Below are 18449 nucleotides of genomic sequence, written 5' to 3'. Positions count from 1 at the left end.
TGGATAGTTGTGCTTTTTGAAGAGATAATATGGAAAGAAAGAGGCTTAGTTTGTAAATATGTGGTTGGGTTTGCAGTTGGAAATAGGATCTGAAGCCCAGAGGCAAAGTCAGTTCTAAAGATGAGGTGTGGGAGAATTATTGGCAGCTAGATGGTACTCAAAGTTAGGGGATTAGGTGAAACTGCCTTGGGAGAGCTTGCATGTAGAAGAGAAGACCCAGAATTCTGGGGAACCTTGAGATGTTTTGAGTGGGCGGACGGAGAGGAACCAGAGAACAAGTGTTCAAAAAAGAAGTAGCAACAAGGGAGTGAGTGATATTTCGGAAGCCAAGGGAGAAGATAGGGTCAAGTTATAGGGGACAGACTTGCATAGCATATGGTAGGTGCTCCATACATTTTTGTTGCAAGTAGAATTGAATTAGTTTTAAGGAGTCATAAGTTTCCACTGGATTATCAGTTAGGAGGCTGCTGGTGACCTTGGTAAAAATAATTTAATTGGAGTAGTATTTCTCCTACCTTACTGTGGCCTCTTCTTGGTCTCTTTTGTAAGTTTCCTATCCTAACTATCAGAGTTTTGTAGGGCTTTGCTGTAGGTCATTGGTTCTCCAAGTGTGGCTCCCCAGACTTGCAACATCAACATCAACTTGTTAGAAATGAAAATTCTCAGGTCCCACCCAGACCTACTGAGTCAGAAACTCTGGGGATGGGATCCAACCATCTGTGTTTTAACAAGCCCTCCAGGTGATTGTGATGCTTATGAAATTTAAAAGCCAATATTTTAAGACCTTTTCTCTGTCTGTGCTTTCTCCTTAGGTATTTAATCTATTGTCATGGCTTGAGTTACCATGCTGTATGCCCAAACTTCCAAATTTATCTCCTTGGTCCAGTTCTTCTGAGGACCAGGTCCACAGATCCAGCTGCATGTTAATTCATTTTGACTTTGATATCTCATAGTCATAGGGACTATTGTCCACGCAGATGTTCACACTAGAAACCTAAGCTTGATCTACTTTCTTACACAAATACTAACAAATTCTAACCACATTCTACTTTACTGGTTTATACACATAAATGAAATAGTGATAATATTAATAATATAATGAATAAATGCCTCCTAAGTTGTGTGAAACACATCTTTCAGGAAGTCTTAATTCTCAGAGCTGCTAATAAGTGATCAACCTGTCTTGCTGAGTGTGACTCCAGAGTTTAAAGTTTAAAAGTGTTATAAAACAAGGTCTCTAAACCCAAGTTGAGTACTTCACCTAGTGCTCAACCAAAGAAACTTGTGTATAAATGTATAATATATCTGCTTACTGTACAGGATTGAATATATAAAACTAGGTCAGTTGTAATTAATTGATAGGCAATTTCCAGGAAGGGGTAGGTTTTTAAGTGTTAGAGTGTGGGGGGGCTTTGGGGCCAGAATGCTTTTGGTTCAAGTCATGATAGCACCACTTGCTGTGACCTTGGGCAAGTTACTTTCCTCCACTATGCCTCAGTTTCCTTATCTGTAAAATGAGGATAGTAACTGTCTATACCTCAAAGAGTTGTTAGGATTAAATATAATAATTAAGGGTTTGGAGTAAGAAGTGCCTGGCACATAGGTAAAGGTTCAGTAAATGCAAGCTACATTATTACTATCTCTTCCACTTATTCACTGTACTCCAGCCATTCTTAAATTCTCTTAGCTACTAGTAGCCATTCAGACGTGCCATGCACTTTTATGTTTTAAAACGCTTATGCATCCAGGTCTTCACTAAACTCTCCTGATTCTCCAGATTAGGTTAGGATTCCTTTTATATGTTTCCTTAATACCCTGTTTTTTAAAAGTAACAGCTTTATTGAAACATAATTCACATACCACACAATTAACCCATATAGAGTGTACAGTTCTGTGCTATTCACAGAGTTGTAATCATCACCAAAATCAATTTTAGAACATTTGATTCAAGTCATGAGAGTACTCCCTGCTATCATGAAGATACTAAAAAGAATCCCTATACTCATTAGCAGTCACACGCATTTCCCCCATCCCTCCAGCTACTAGCAACCACTAAATCTACTTTCTGTCTCTCTAGATTTGCTTATTCTGGACATTTCTTCTAAATAGAATCAATCATACATTATGTGGTCTTTTGTATCTGGCTTCTTTCACTTACTGTAATGTTTTCAAGGTTCATCCATGTAGCACATATCAGTACTTCATTCCTTTTTATGGCTGAATAGTATTTCACTACATGAATATACACTATTTATTTATTCATCAATTGATGGACATTTAGGTTATTTCTACTTTTTGGCTATTATGAATAATGCTGTTATGAACATCCATGTACAAGTTTTGTGTAGATACATGTTTTCATTTCTCTAGAGTACATAACTAAGAGTGGAATTGCTGGATCATGTGGTAACTCTCTCTGTTTAGTCTTTTGAAGAACTGCCAAACTGTTCTCCATGGCTGCTGCATATTTTACATTTCCAACCCGAGTGTATGACAGTTCCAGCTTCGCCATATTCTTGCCAACAATTATTATCTCTTTTTGATTCTAGCCATCCTTAAGTGGGTGTGAAGTGGTTTTGATTTGCATTTCCCGGATGACTAATGTTGAGCATCTTTTCATATGTTTATTGCCATTAGTATATCTTCTTTGGAGAATGTCCTTTCCTCATTTTAAATTGAGTTGTCTCTTTGTATTATTTGTATTTCTTTGTATTTTATTGAGTTACAAGAATTCATTATATTCTAGATACAAATCCTTTATCAGACATTATTTGCTGCAAGTATTTTCTCCCATTCTGGGAGGTTATGTTTTTACTTTCTTGATAGTTAAAATTAAAAGTTCTAAATTTTGGTGGAGTCTATTTTTTCTTCTGTTGCTTATACTTTTTGTGTCATATCTAAGAAACCATTGCCTAATCCAAGGTAATGAACACTTAAAAGTTTTATAGTTTTAGCTCTTATTTGTTTTATAACTATTTTTCTGTCTTCCCTGTTAGAATGTCAGCACCACAGGAGGGCTTGGATGATGCTTATCTAATTTACTTGTTGTTTGGAGCTTGTTTAAGTCTTGGAAAATACTAAGTGTTCAATAATGATTGTTAGTTATTTTGGAAAGGCATAATTTAAGGAGCTATTATCAAAATGTATTTAAACACCCTGACTTGAAACACTTTTCTATTTTTTCTTTAAAAGCTAGGAACTGAAATATTGTATTTTGTTGGTGTTGCCAGGAGTTGTATTTATACTGCAGAGGTTTAGGAGACTTAAAATAAGTGTGTTTATTATGATTGCCTTCCTTAGTTCTCAGAACTTGTCTCTCTTTAGCTTACAAAATTGAGCTTTGTATCTGTACAAAATTGGGCAAATTGCATTTGCTTTTAGCCTTGGAGAGTTTTGTTTATTACTCTGGTCTCCATCAGTGATTCTAGAATAAACCAATGAGCAAGTCCCATGTTTCTAAACTTCTCTGTTTCCTTGTGATAAACAAAACTTTCATGCCACTTTCCAGGAGTCTGATAAACACCCGCAGTAGGTGTTGAAAGACAGATTCTCTTTACTGATTATTTCTACCAGCACAGAGAATTTTGTGGGGGTTTGCTACCACAGATTGTTACTCCCTCCTGTCATACTAGATATGGGGTTAGGGTAGCATCTGAAATGAGGGCTTTGGCATATATTAAATTCAACTGTTGTGACTTTCTTTCGAGGTTAATGTATACTTTGTCATTATAAAACTGCATACTTAATCTTTTTTTTTATACATTTATTTTATTTATTTATCTATTTATTTTGGCCGCATTGGGTCTTTGTTGCTGCGTGCAGGCTTTCTCTAGTTGCGGTGAGTGGGGGCTACTCTTCGTTGCGGCACGCGGGCTTCTCATCGCGGTGGCTTCTCTTGTTGCGGAGCACGGGTTCTAGGCACACGGGCTTCAGTAGCTATGGCACTCAGGCTCAGTAGTTGTGGCACACAGGCCCTAGAGCACAGGCTCAGTAGTTGTGGTGCCCGGGCTTAGTTGCTCCGCGGCATGTGGGATCTTCCCGGACCAGGGCTTGAACCTGTGTCCCCTGCATTGGCAGGCGGATCCTTAACCACTGCACCACCAGGGAAGCCCCTGCATACTTAATCTTTTGAGGAGGAAGAACTGACACTTTGATAATGAGTGATTTTATACCTTAGACTATAAAATCCGTTTTTAGTTTCTGTTTTTTAGTGGATTGGTGTTATAAAGTAACTTTAAAATGAAAGGTATCTTGAACTGGTGCATTAACCAAATGTAGGTATATTGCTAGATTTTGGACAGAATCCTGGAGGAATATTCTTAGGATTAAGCTAAATCATGGACGGAAATACCATCTCATCTAACTTTTTTTTTTTTTTTTAAATTAATTAATTAATTAATTTATTTTTGGCTGTGTTGGGTCTTCGTTTCTGTGCGAGGGCTTCCTCCAGTTGCGGCAAGCGGGGGCCACTCTTCATCGCGGTGCGCGGGCCTCTCACTATGGCGGCCTCTCTTGTTGCAGAGCACAGGCTCTAGACGCGCAGGCTCAGCAGTTGTGGCTCACGGGCCTAGTTGCTCCGCGGCATGTGGGATCTTCCCAGACCAGGGCTCGAACCCATGTGCCCTGCATTGGCAGGCAGATTCTTAACCACTGCGCCACCAGTGAAGACCCCCTTTTTTTTTTTTTAATGTGGGTTTAAGAAGGTCTCAGTAGTGAGTGTTTATAAAAAATGTGTATGTGTTTGTATGCATTAAACAGATTTAGGATTTTACATCGGAAAATAAATCAAGCCATCTGATACCTTCTAAGGATGCACAAAGGAAAGAATAGTATTTGGATTTATTGCTTAGTTACAGTGACATGTCTGCTGGTAAAGTGATGAAATTGTTTAATGAGTTAGTATATGTCTCAATTCTAATAAAATTGGCTATAGGTTTATGTTTATGCTTGTGATTTTAGCTTTTACTATGGTAACCTCCATTCTACCATTTAAAAATTTAAAAAGACTTTCCAGAATTGAGTGCTGTACTTTTTATATTGGGAATAGCAGATCATCTCTAATTCTTGAAACACCAGCCCTGAGTTTCCTTAATACCATCACTGTCATTCTCATCCATGAAAATATCTTTCAGAATATACAAGTTTGGGTATTAATTAGACATAATTTCAAGTCATTTTGGGGAGTGGGGCTGGAATCTTTCAATGAATTCTTCTGTATTTCAATTTCCTTATACTCTCCCACCACTTTATTTTATTGTGAACTTGAATAATTTTATGTTTTCATATGATTTTTCTTTGATCCATAGCAGTCAGTTTTATTGCAAAACAAAAGCACAAAACAAAATATCCCAAACTGAAGCTTCCACAAATGTCAAGCGATTAGCAGAGTTCCTGTACTTCAAAGTAGTGAGGGTGAGATGAGGATTTGATTGAAATGAATGATTTATTAGTTTTCTATGTTCTGTTCAATTAAGCTGTTTTTTCTTTTGACCTTTAAGTAGGTTCCAAATACATAAAACAGATTGAATTCATTTATATTTTCTTATTTTGCTTTAAAAATAATTTATTATTTATAATAAATAATTCAGAAAAGATTTACAGCATTATACTTGCTTTGGGCAGTTTTTTGGAATGCCATTTGGAAACATGAGATGTACCTCTGTTTTGCTTTTTGCAGTGCTTTGGGTAACTGCTAAACTTCTTGCATCGTTCTCACCGAATTTACAGGATAAGTTTAAAAGTATGGCCTCAGTCTTAATGATAAATGATTTTGCCTAAAGTCACTGTAAATAACAAATAATTTAGGTGGCCAACCTTTTATTTATTTATTTATTTATTTAGTTGCACCAGGTCTTATTTGCGGCAGGCAGGCTCCTTAGTTGCGGCAGGTGGGCTCCTTAGCTGCAGCATGTGGGCTCCTAAGTTGCAGCTCCAGGGCTCCTTTAGTTGTGGCTCGCCAGCTCTTTAGTTGTGGCATGTGAACTCATAGTTGTGGCATGCATGTGGGATCTAGTTCCCTGACCAGGGATTGAACCCAGGCCCCCTGAATTGGGAGTGCAGAGTCTTATCCACTGCACTGCCAGGGAAGTCCCGGTGGCCAACTTTTTTTTTTCTTTTTTTAAAATTTTTATTTATTTTCTTTTTTGGCCGTGTCGGGCGGCATGCGGGATCTTAGTTTCCCAACTAGGGATCGGACCGGTGCCCCCTGCAGTGGAAGCGCAGAGTCTTAACCACTGGACCACCAGGGAAGTCCCCAACCTTTTTTTAAAAAAATATTTATTTATTTAGCTGTGCCAGGTCTTAGTTGAGGCATACGGGATCTTTGTTGCGGCATGTGGGATCTTTTACTTGCGGCATGCGGGATCTAGTTCCCTGACCAGGGATCGAACCTGGGCCCCCTGCATTGGGAGCGTGGAGTCTTAACCACTGGACCACCAGGGAAGTACCATCCCAACCTATTTTTATTGTAATCTTTTTTCTAGGTTTGGAGCTCTGTGTGAGGCTGGTTTTCAAAATACACATTTTAAAAAGATTTGTTAAAAATATGGGTTTTATCTACCTTGTGATTTTTGGCAGAAATTTTCATAAATGTTTCCTATTCTTAGAGCAAAATAGGGCAGTAGATACTGAACCTATTGAGGAGCTGCCCAAGAAGAGCTTAAACTCTGTGGGGTCTTTTAAAAACAGCGTGTCTGAGAAGACACTCCCCTTTCAGTTTAGTTTGAGCAGTAGCTCTCTCGTACTAGCTATTAGCCTAAAATAGAAGTTCTAATTAATGCATTAGAATTGTATCTGAACATAATATTTCATAAATATGGGTCTTAAAAGCAACCTATTAAAATTGTTGTATAAAAGTTTTCACTGAATTTTATCCCTCATTTTCTTTCCATTTTACTACTAATAGTACTATGTTTGTGTATAAAGTTATGTTTATGTAATTATGGTCATATCATTGTTTAAGCTCTTTTTTGTCCCTTTTCTGATTTTTGCCTTGAAGCCAGTTAACAGAGCGTCAACTATTGTAATTAATTTAGATTGAATACATTGCTTAAAATATTGACATGCCACAATGACAGATAAAGTGCCGCATTTTAAACCTGTGTAGTCTAGTAGTACAGAGTAGCTCATTGTTTTATCAGATAAATTTTACATTCTAGCTGAAAGGCCTACTTAAATATGTGTGCATGTATATAATACATAGTCCTCTTCCCAATCATGTAAAAACAATTAGCTTATACTGTGCTTGAAAGTAAGCCATGAAGTTATGTGATTACCAGATTTTCAAAAACAATTGCTTAATGTTTTGAACTTCATTATGGTTAGGAAAACGGAGTCAGGAAAACCAGTGGGAGAATAATTTGTTTCCTGAGGAATAGAGCAGTAGAATAACCACAACAAACCAAGCATTAGGTTTTATGTTACTTATTGCCTTCATTCAGTTTCCATTTTCATTAAATGTTTGTGAAACACCTGGTTTTCTCTAGCATTGCAGTGCCTATGTTTAAAGCTTTCTACTATAGTTGTTTCTACATAGTATCCTTTTGAAAATTATATGTCAAATCTAGTATCCCGTGCATATATTTTAAGTTTACAGATTATACAAGGAAATAATAAGCATCTTTGTGCCTAAAAAAAGGCCATATTTACATCTTAGTAAATGGAACCTTTCTCGACTAGTGCTTTTCAAATAGTAAAAATTTTTATTGTGTGAAGGAGGAAGGGAACTTAAGCATCGGCATTATGATCATTTTTTCCCATATCCTATTAGCTAATTCCAAGATTGTTTAATATGGTATCCACCCATTTCATTTGGCTGCAACCTTTGCTCTTATGAAAGTAAGACTGATTGTTCTGAATTGCTCTGTATATGTGCTTTGGCACAGCATGAAGGTACCCTTAATAACATTGCCATTGTCTTTAAAACAGCTTGCAGCTATGACTACAAATAAACGGGTGTGACAGGAGGGCATGACAGATAATGGTTCTTTTTTCTGCCCCTAGTGTTTAACAAATCTGCTTTGGACTGTGAGCCTTTTGTGTTTCCAGGACTACCTACTGTATTTTCTGTATATTGTTCCTAGTCAACTAAAATGTTTGCATATAACTTTGACATGTCTACAGTCGACCACTTTGAATTCTTTTTGTGGAGGCAAGCAAAACAAAATGTGTGGGAAGAAGTTGAGTAGCCTTGCCTCTATTGGCATTTTTTTCCCCCCACTTGCATACTTAAATATGAGCTTAAATTATTTTGTGTGACTGTTGTCTTCCAAATGTTTGTTTGCTTTTGTCTGGTTTAGAAATTTGGGAATGGCCTTTGGTTTTAATTCCCTTCCTTTTTCAAAGCACAGTAATACCATCTTTACTGTGGAATTTCTTTCTAAACATGGAAAAAAATTACTGGCTATTTGATTGGCTTTCTTTTAGATTGCTGAGAGATTCTGCACTGACCATGAATTGAGGATATTATTTGTGTCACACTTTATTCTATTTTAAATAATTTTATCAAGTGACATTGAAACAGGAGGGAGGGGGGCAGGGCACAACCTTTAAAAGAATGACATAGCCCGAGGACATGACAAACTGATTAGAACCAAATTGGTCCAAGATGGTGGACAAGTCGACTTCCACTAAACCTTGAGCCTCAGTATATGTTCACTGTAACGCGTCAGCAAGCTAAATGACACACCCACAGGCGCCATGACAGTTCCAAGGCCGACCATAAGGATCAAAAAGTGGGCAGTGGCTGAATTCCTGGAAATCCCCACCCCTTCCCGAAATAGCTAGAATACTCCTCCCACTCATTAGCCTATGAAATTACCCACCCCTATAAAAACTGACAACCACATACCCTGGTGCCACTCTCACCTTCTGAGATGGCCCACACTCTGTTTGTGGAGTGTGTTTGTCTCTAAATGAATCCACTTCTTACCTATCACTTTGTCTCTCACTGAATTCTTTCTGTGATGAGACATCAAGAACCCGAGCTTCATTAAGTCCTGAAACCAGGTGTGTGATCTCAGTTGGAAGACTGGGTTTTGGCTGGGTTTGAGTCCCAATCTGAGGTGCACGGTTTCAAAGTGGCTTATTTCTAGGGTCAGTTTGTCTTTTGGGAAATCCACTTGATAGCATAAAATATTTAATGTTGTAAATAAATCAGAATTTGATGATATTTAAGGTGTACTAAGGAACAAGAATAACTTGCCTTTGATTTCTCATGGAATTAATTGATAATTAGCCTTACCTTTAAAGGTACTGCTATAGTATTTTAACATGGATTTTTAAATTTGGTTTTCACATTAAGATTCTTCCAAAGTTGGATTATTATCTTTATTTTACAGATGATGAAACTGAGATGCAAGTTTGAAGTAAGTGCTAAGTATGTCTAGATGTGAGATTCAGGTTTTCAGGAGAAAACAGTGGTTTAAATAGAACTCGGTGATTTGGAACGAAGATACTTCAGGCAAGCAGTGTCATCAATTCCTCCTTAGTTCCCTTATCTTTTAAATGAAGAGGTTGAACCAAGTGATCTCTAAGTGACTCTTTTTCGGGGGCGGGGGGAGGGGGAGCGGCCCCACACTGAGCACGACATGTGGGATCTTAGTTCCTTGACCAGGGATCCGACCTGCACTCCCTGCATTGAAAGGGCAAAGTCTTAACCGCCAGGGGAGTCCCTAAATGCCTCTTTAAATGCTCCAGAATGAGCGTACTTTAAAAGCCTCAGCGATCTATGAGCTTGAATGAGAAAAATGTTAGATTCTTGTTTTCACTAATCTCTAACTGAAATGTACCATTTGCTTCAAACCACAGCCAGTCAGCAGTCCCTGTGACTTTGTCATCAATTGACAGTCAGATATTTTTATATTACATTGTAGTTGTTATAGATACCTTGAAAATATCATTTATATTGGTCATAATTTGGAAATTATGGTAGTTAATAGACTTGTCATTAGAGCTCACTATTTTATATATTAAACAAGAAGTGTATTGAATACTATATGAGTTTTAAATATTTTGATAACCGTATAATCGGTTTTCTCAGTGTATGTATTTTCGCTTTAAAAAATAATTCCAGAGTCTATAGTGTTTGCACACTGCCAAAGAAGTTTGTGGCACGAAAAAGGTTATATACCCCTGAGCTACACGTTCTCCACTGTGACTACAAAATGGCCCATGTTGATTCTGGTCGATGTGAAAGAACTTTTGGACATTGCTTTTTCGGGGGGCTGTGTGTGGTTGGGGGAATCATCTCTGCATTGCTCTCTCACGTTTCCGGAATGAATGGACTATGATTATGTAACTTTCCATGAATACTGAGCAAGCTAGATAGACGCAAAATGGTGATGATAGAAATACATGATCATCTCTGTTTTGGATATCTTTTTTTGCAAGAATTAAGTTTCTAAATAGTTGTTCCATTTGAGGGATATAGGAAAAGACCTTTTATTTTAGGTTATCTGCTGTTGATTTTCCAAGCCAGGAGGACTAGCTTGCCAAAAACAAAAGTTACCCGCACAACACATGTACTGCACAAAATATTTCTGAAACAGATGATCAGTTGGAAGGCTGTATCACCTTAAAAACATTCGGGCATTTGCTGCTGAGCTTTTGTGTTGAGTGTGTGTGGTGATTTTTTTTTTTTTCCCATTTTTCTTTTGTGCTTGCTTGACTCTTAGTAATTTACGTATTAATTGGTTATGAGAAAGGAAATAGTAAATTCTTCATATTAGTAAGAATTAGGATTATACACAAAACTCAATAGCTTAATTGGAACACAAAGACTGCTAGAGTTCTGTCCTGTGGTGAGTCGTTATTCCATTTGTAATACATTTATCTTTAGATTGGGTAGGGTGGGATTTGCATTCCTGAAGTTACAAAGAGTTTCCAGATTCTTATCAGTCAGTATTAGGAGTGACTGTTTTCAATGGTGATAATGAGGCTATTCCCAGGAGGAGACTTAGTCACTGGCAGAATTGTCAGAACCCTGAAATAGTTTGGGAAAACTTAGAATGGAAAAAACAAGCCTTTCAGAAAACAAAATGTGACAAAAAGAGCTGCTTTTGGGGGGAGGGTTAGATGGGGATGGATGGAGGTGGCAAGAAACCAGATGAACTTTCCTAAGGCCGAGAGCTATCTGGAAGCTGGAAGAGATGCGTATTATTTACCTAAAGCACTCTAGTGTGAACATGAAGTTTTGAGTGTCCTAAGATTAAGCTGGTTAACAGCCACTAATCTGGAAGTATGTTCTTTGTGTATATTGGCAAAGTTTAATTTCACTGTGACAAAAAAAGGAATTCTTCTGGTAGCAGCTTGTTTTTGTTGCCAGTCTGAGAAAAATTTAAGGCTTTTTTTTTTTTTTATGTCAGAGGCATGTTTTTCTGGCATTAGGTATACGTGTGTAAGGAGTGTTCATGATCCTACAGGCCACATTACCTAGGCTAGGGTTTACTAATTAATAATGAAGACAAAATAATCTTTGCCATGATTAGGCAGAATGAAGATGAGAAATGTAGACCATGCCTTCAGGTATGTCTGTCCCACCTCAATTTTAAGTGCAAAAGGAATCTTTTTTAGATTAGGATTTCTTCATGGCTACCTGCCTGCCAACATAACAAGCTGTAAAACCTTGTTTAGTTTTCCTTAAATCCAGAAATGATTCTATACCAAATCCAAACAAATCAAATCACTCTTAAAGGAATAAGTGAAAACATGTGTAGCTGCTTGAGCTGGACTACATCTGTCTACAGATAGGCTCAGTTCTCTGTGCTAAGCAAATTCCTCCTTAAATATCCTATGCTGACCAGGACCACCATCATCGTTCAATCTGGAGGTGCACAGAGGATGTGACAGCATTTACTTATCTGAACTGTGTTTTGTAAACTGACTATAATAACTTTACTAGCTAGATAAGAGTCAACCTGACAGCTATATAAGGAAAGAATAAAAACAAATGCTAAATGCTATCCAGTTGTGTTTAAATAAGGTATCTTGTAATTTACATGTACTGAAAGCTTTTAATTTAGTGTCTGGAATAATAAAGATGTGAAAGAAATTGAATTTGTTGCCCTTAAAGGCACACTCTAGAGTTTGTTGTGTTTATTATTTGAATTTCTCACAGGGTTAAATGGAAAGTCTTTTTTATAGTGTTTTGAAAGAATGTAGGCTTGCAGAGGGAAACCCATTGTGAGATAGGGAGTCATTTGGTGTGAACTGCTGTGGTAACTCCTGGGAGATAAGCTACCACCTTTTCCCCGAGCTGGGCCAGGTTGGGTATCATATGATACAGGAATATCCCTAAATAATAGTTGGAGTATCTGTAAGATGATTATTAACTTTTTATTGTGCAAGTAGTAAATGTTGTAGAAAAATTGGAAATACAGCAAATGAAAGGAGAAAAATTTCTTGTTGGGAAAACTTGCAATCTGAAAAAGGAATCATGAACTAAATCAAACTGAACTTCTGCTAGTTTTTCTCATGTTTTTATTTTGTATTTTTTTCTATCAAAGTGTTAAATGTGCATAGTTTAAAGATTCAATAGCTCTGTAAGACTTGTTTTGAAAAGCAACAGTTCTCCCACTTCATCCCCCACTTCTCCCTCTCTAGAGGCAAACACTTTAATTTCTTATAGCTGATTCTTACCTCTTTGTTCTTGCAGGGGAGTAAAAATTCTTCTTCCTACTCTACTCCTAGGTTCTCTAGCTAGGGCCCTGTAAATGGACTGACAAGAGACATACTAACAAAGGAAAAGCATACAAATTTATTTAATATAGGTTTTGTGTAACATGGGAGTCTTCTTGAGGAAATGTAGACCTGAAGAAGTGGTTTAGCTTGAGCACTTTTATATTGGGTTTGAAAGAGTAGAAAGTCATGGAAGAATGTGATAGGACAAAATAACATGAGCTAAAGTTAGTAAACTGGGGAAATAAGGCCAGTTACTTTGAATTTCTCTCTTTGTCCTTCCAGCTTCAGAAATGAGGATCCTCCCTTCCTCCAGGTATAGGGAGGGCATCTCTCACATGAGGGTCTTAGGATCTGCTTCAGGGTAGAAGAGAAGGTCAGAGAGTCCTTCCTGCACCTGTCCTTTCTCAGATTTCTTCAGCTTAAAATATTCACTATGCCAAGGCACCGTTATTTTGAGGTAGCAAGTTCTGAACCTTGTCATTCTTAATAGCATTCTTGTATTCTGATTTCTTAATTTTTCAGCTTCAGGTATTATCTCTTGATTTCCCATTATGGCAGATGAGGATTTAGTTCTTTTTCCACATCCTCAGGTACCGTTTCTGTTTTCCTCTCCTGGTATAGGTGTTCATAACTGCTTAGATCAGTATTCAGTGTTTACACTGAATACTGGAGGTGGTCCAGTAGTGGTCCAGTGGTTAAGACTCTGCGCTTGGTGGTTCAGTGGTTAAGACTCTGTACTCCCAATGCAGGGGGCTCGGGTTCGATCCCTGATCAGGGAACTAGATCCTACATGTGGCAACAAAGACCTCGTGTGCCACAACTAAGACCTGGCGCAGCCAAAAAAAAAAAAAGTATATATATATATACACACACACACACACACACACACACACATATACACACGCACCTTTAAAAAAAAAAAAGAGTGAATGTGCTATTCACAGTTAAGCCATGTAGTAATCTGTGAACACTTTTACTTTTCTATACAACTTTTGGTTTTCCCTAGAATTTATATTTTTCTTTGTTGCCTACTTTTATATTAACTCCTTTTATAGTTCAAATTGCAACTTGCCCAACTTCCCTTTCAGGATTCTGACACTTCTGGTGTTCCATTAGCTTTCCATCTTCCTGAAGGTGTGCTCCCATCTGGACTGGTTGCCCACTGTTTTTATGCATACTTCTTATCCTGGGACTTCCCTTCACCAGCATCTTGGGGTTACTCTTTGCCTCTGTGTGTTGGATTTCTTGTTTTCTAGATCTCATATCTTCCTGTGTCTTACTTTGTCAGAATGTATTCTCCAGTAGTTGCCTGAGAAAGATTTATGGGAGTTTGATTTTTAATCACCTCTGAGACCTTGAATGACTGAATATGTCTTACTCTGTCCTTACTCTTAATTGTTTGTTTGGCTGGCTATAGAATTCTAGCTTGCAGATCTTCAAGGCATGACTTCATTGTTTTCTAATTTCTTCCATGTTTACTGCATTGCTCTTGAAGCTGAAAGCCATTAAGTTCGTGATTATATGATCAGTTCTTTTATTTCTAAGTGTTTAAAATTGCACAATAATGTACCTTAGTGTGAGTTTGGTTCCCTTCATCGTGCTGAGCATTTGATGAACCCTTTCAATCTGGGAACTGTTTTGTTGATGACTTTCTCCCTTTTTTCCTTTCTATCCCCTCTTGAACTCTTATTTTTCAGATATTGGACCTCCTGGACTAATCTTCCAGAATTCTTATGCTATTCTATTGAGTTTTTCATTTCAGCTATTACATTTTTAATTACCAAGACAGCATGCTTGTGATCACTTTCTGACTCTCTCTGTTTTGTCTTTTTTTTTTTTTTTTAGCATACTCTTCTGGCTTCATGTTTGTAATATTTTGTCTTATGTTTCTGAAAATATTAATGGTGTTTGTCTCCCCAGAATTTTCTTCTGCCTACATAGTCTCTATCAGGACTAGCTATGTACTTTGTAGGGCTGAGTACAGAGTGAAAATGTGGGACCCCTTGTTTAACATTATTAAAGCATTCCAAGACAGCAAGAGCATAGCGTCAAACCTAACATGGAGCTCTTCCAAGTACAGGGTGTTATGTGACTGCCCAGGTCACACGCCTATGAAGCTGACCCTAGTCTCTCTCTCAGCTTTCTTTTTCTGTTTCTGTTTCTATTTTTCATACTAGAGATGTCTAACAACTCTTGGCTGTTTGCTAATATTTAAAAGTGGGATCCTAAGAAGCTGACTGCAAGCTCTGAACATGCAAGTAGGACTTACCAGTTGTGAGCTTTGAGGTAGGATGATCTGTCTGGTCAAATTTAGTTTGGGAACTTTTCAGTATCTTTATATTTTTCCTTGTAGACTAATCACTGGTCATATTCCCCAGAGACATCTCTTCTAATCTCCACTGCTTGGAAGTAAAGGCCTGGCTGTCAGCCTTTTGGGAAAGGTATTGATAGAGGGGGCTGGGGTCAGTGGCTAGTACTAGCACATCAGAGACAATTGTTAAATTTTCAGGAACTTTGCGAGTGAGTTGCTACATACAACAATTATTAAAGGTTATGCAGATTTATAATTAAATGTTATATTAAAAATTAATAAGTACTAAACCCCCACCACTTTCGATGTATTGTATTACTTTTTTTTTTATTGTGGATGCTCTTGAGAGTATGTACAGTCTATCTATATGGTGGGAATACTATGTAGTAATAGACATCTCTTCTGAACTCTGCATTCAGTGACATCATTTGGTAGCTTGAAGCAGCTATACTAGTAAACAGCAAACATTACAAATAACTACACTTGTCCTCCCACCCCCCAAACCCCAGCCAGTTGTTAAACATTTATTTACCAACACACTATGGACTGGAATCTAGTACATATGTTAACTTAAACTGCCTTCACCTTACCTGGTGATTCCTAGTCCATATAAACCTCTGTTTATTTATAAACCTCCTTAGATTACCTTCAGTCTTGCAAGGGTGAAGGAAGGGCATTTGTCTGCCTGCCTGAGAGAGTTAAAGGGAATCTGAGAATTGCGTTTCAGAAAGATTTTCTGTTAATTCTTCCCATTTATCCCTGCTGAGCCTTTTGGAGAAGTATTCCCGGAACCTTACCTTAAGATTCAGTTTTCTTGGGTCTTTGGGTCCTCTACCTTTTAATCATTTATTTTCCAGCTTTCAAAAATTTGTGGCTGTAATCTTCAGATCTCTTCATCTCTGTGGGTTTATATCTTTAAAAAAAATTATCCCTTGGTGTTTGGGGAAGGATCAGTGAATAGCTATGTGTTTAGTCCACCATCCTTACCCAGAAGTCTTGGATCTAATTCTTGAAAAAAATAGGTAAATAGATTCAACAGTTTAAAGGAGTTCTCAGCAGGCTTAGCCAGTCTCCTGTTGGTTTGCAAATCATACATAAATGCAGTCAGGAAAAAATTCTACTGATTCTAGAATACTTTTCATTTTCATAAAGGAAGAAGTAACCATCTGTAAGTAGATGTTGAACCAGATGACCTGCTGTTAGTTTTTGATATGCATGTGTGGGGACATAAGGAAATACAGAGCAGTTTCAGGTCACATACGTTGGTATTACAGAGAATTGGAACCATAGTACCTAGTTGTCTCAGATTCTGTAGCCATTCCAGTTGCCCAAGTGGCTGGATCTGGCAACCTGGTCACCTCATCCACTCTGCAGCAGACATTTATTGCTCACTCATCTAGTGAGTCTTCCAATCTTGTGACTTTGTCTCCATTCTTAACTTCTTTTGCTCAAATTTAGTGTCTCGCTTTCCCCATTAGATTTGATGTGTTTGGGTTGGTTAGACTCTCATTACCCTTAATTTCACACCAGGCCACCTCATAGTCCATTAAGTTCTCCTTTGTCTATTGATTGATTGATGGATGGGTGGATGGATGGATGGATGGTTGCCTTAGGTCTTCATTGCTACGCACGGGCTTTCTCTCATTGTGGTGGCTTCTCTCGTGTTTTAATTAGAGTTTTTCCCCCTCTGTTTATGAGATACAGGTCAGACACTTTTAATGTGCTAATGGCTGGGGGGGGGTTTTGGTTGTTATTTGTTAATTTTTGTTTTTTAAATCCGTTGTAATTTCTGGTGATCTCCTGCCTGGGAAGAAATGCTTCTTTTTCTCAGGATGGCTCAGGGTTATTAGGCCAGGTTTTTTCCATATGATTATATGCTCTCTACAGAGAGTCTGAAAAGACTTTTTTTCTGGGCTTTGAACTTTATTCTTTTTTTTTTTAGATAAATTTATTTATTTATTCATTTATTTATCTATTTTTTTGTCTGAGTTGGGTCTTTGTTGCTGCGCTAGGGCTTTCTCTAGTTGCGGCGAGCAGGGGCTACTCTTAGTTGGGGTGTGCAGGCTTCTCATTGCGGTGGCTTCTCTTGACTCAGAGCGCGGGCTCTAGGCGCGTGGGCTTCAGTAGTTGTGGCTCACAGGCTCTAGAGCACAGGCTCAGTAGTTGGCGCACGGGCTTAGCTGCTCCACGGCATGTGGGATCCCAGACCAGGGCTCGAACCCGTGTCCCCTGCATTGGCAGGCGGATTCTTAACCACTGCGCCACCAGGGAAGCCCTGAACTTTATTCTTATTAAAAAATCTTCCATGAGTACGACTATTAAATCATCTTGAATAACATATTTAACAAGGCATCTTATGTGAAAACAATAAAATACTATGAAATTGGGACTGTCTTGGGGTGTGCAGGTCCTAACTGTCATGCTTGCCATAATCTCTTCCTCAGAAACTGACCTCCATTTTCCTTGGCATTGCCCACAGCATGCATTTGAAATAGGAAATCTAAAAATGAGGGACTTTGTTGGTATGGTTTGGGGAGAATAGTGGTAGCATTATGGTACCTTTAATAAAAGCTCATTCAGGCAGTGGACTTTGTCTAGGTGATAGTGATTGCCTGCTTAACCAGCAACCTCAGAGGAGCTCCTTTTCTCAGCCCTAGATGATAAAGCAGTTAGCCCTAAGGTAGTGGTATAACCTGGAGCTGCTGCCACACCTCTCACATCTTTGAAATGCCCCTAAGCTAAATGGTAGGGTGAATTGTTTGCCAAGGTTACCAGCAGGGTTTTTATTATTTTTCCTGCCTCCCTTCACTTAGTGGACACTTTTAAAAAATGAGTTTTAAGATGAGAAAGCTTAAAAAATTTTTATGTATAGTCATGGTCTTTAACTTTTGCTAAAACTGGGTTGCTGTTGAAATAGCAGATGGGTGTGATAAAAATGGGAACATGTCAACTGTAAAAAGAAACCAGTGCAGATTAAATCACAATTAAAAATATCTCTAATATGATTCACTCAAATGTTTTTCCTTTGGGTTAACTATTAATATTGTGTCCTCTTTTTAGTCATCTTTTGTCAAAACCAAGGAATGAAAAAAAAAATGGACACAGAGAAAATGACCAAGGGTGGCTTTGAAATTTCTTCGTTCAAAGATTTTTAGGACATGGGGTTTCCACAGTCAAAGAATCTTGAAAACAAGACTTGTAAGAACAGGCTGATATGGGCTTTTTGCTTTTTCTATTCAAGTTGTCAAAAAATGGATTATACTTATTAGCAATATCTGGTCCTCTTGTAATATAAGGCGTATCAGAAGGATATTATCCACAGAGGCCTTAAAAATGATGCCTTATGTCCCTTGTACCAGTCCCCAAAGTATTGTAAACCTAGTATACTTGACCTTTTGCTGAGACAGCTTGCAACATTTCTTTTTTTTTTTTTTTAAACTGGCCAGAGGGGAGGATTCTT

At 37.9% G+C, this 18449-nt stretch overlaps 1 protein-coding gene across 9 annotated transcripts in view; it reads left to right on the top strand.

Moving 5' to 3' along the window:
- The window catches only part of FBXO34 (F-box protein 34), a 94667-nt gene that overhangs the window by 36010 nt on the left and 40208 nt on the right, over positions 1–18449 (top strand). The window contains exon 2 of one of the 9 annotated variants that reach the window (XM_082386525.1): positions 15032–15119. The exons of 7 other annotated variants lie outside the window; for them this stretch is intronic. The gene's annotated coding sequence lies outside the window, so the exon portion shown is untranslated. Of the gene's footprint in view, positions 1–13815; positions 14965–15031; positions 15120–18449 lie in introns of those variants that run through there. One more of the 9 variants, XM_082386526.1, reaches the window with a different exon arrangement.

The sequence above is a fragment of the Balaenoptera borealis genome, assembly GCF_965194805.1.
Source record: "Balaenoptera borealis genome assembly, chromosome: 3".
Lineage (NCBI taxonomy): Eukaryota > Metazoa > Chordata > Mammalia > Artiodactyla > Balaenopteridae > Balaenoptera > Balaenoptera borealis.
The sequence above is the reverse complement of the archived record's forward strand: the minus strand, read 5'-3'. Positions and strand labels throughout refer to the sequence as shown.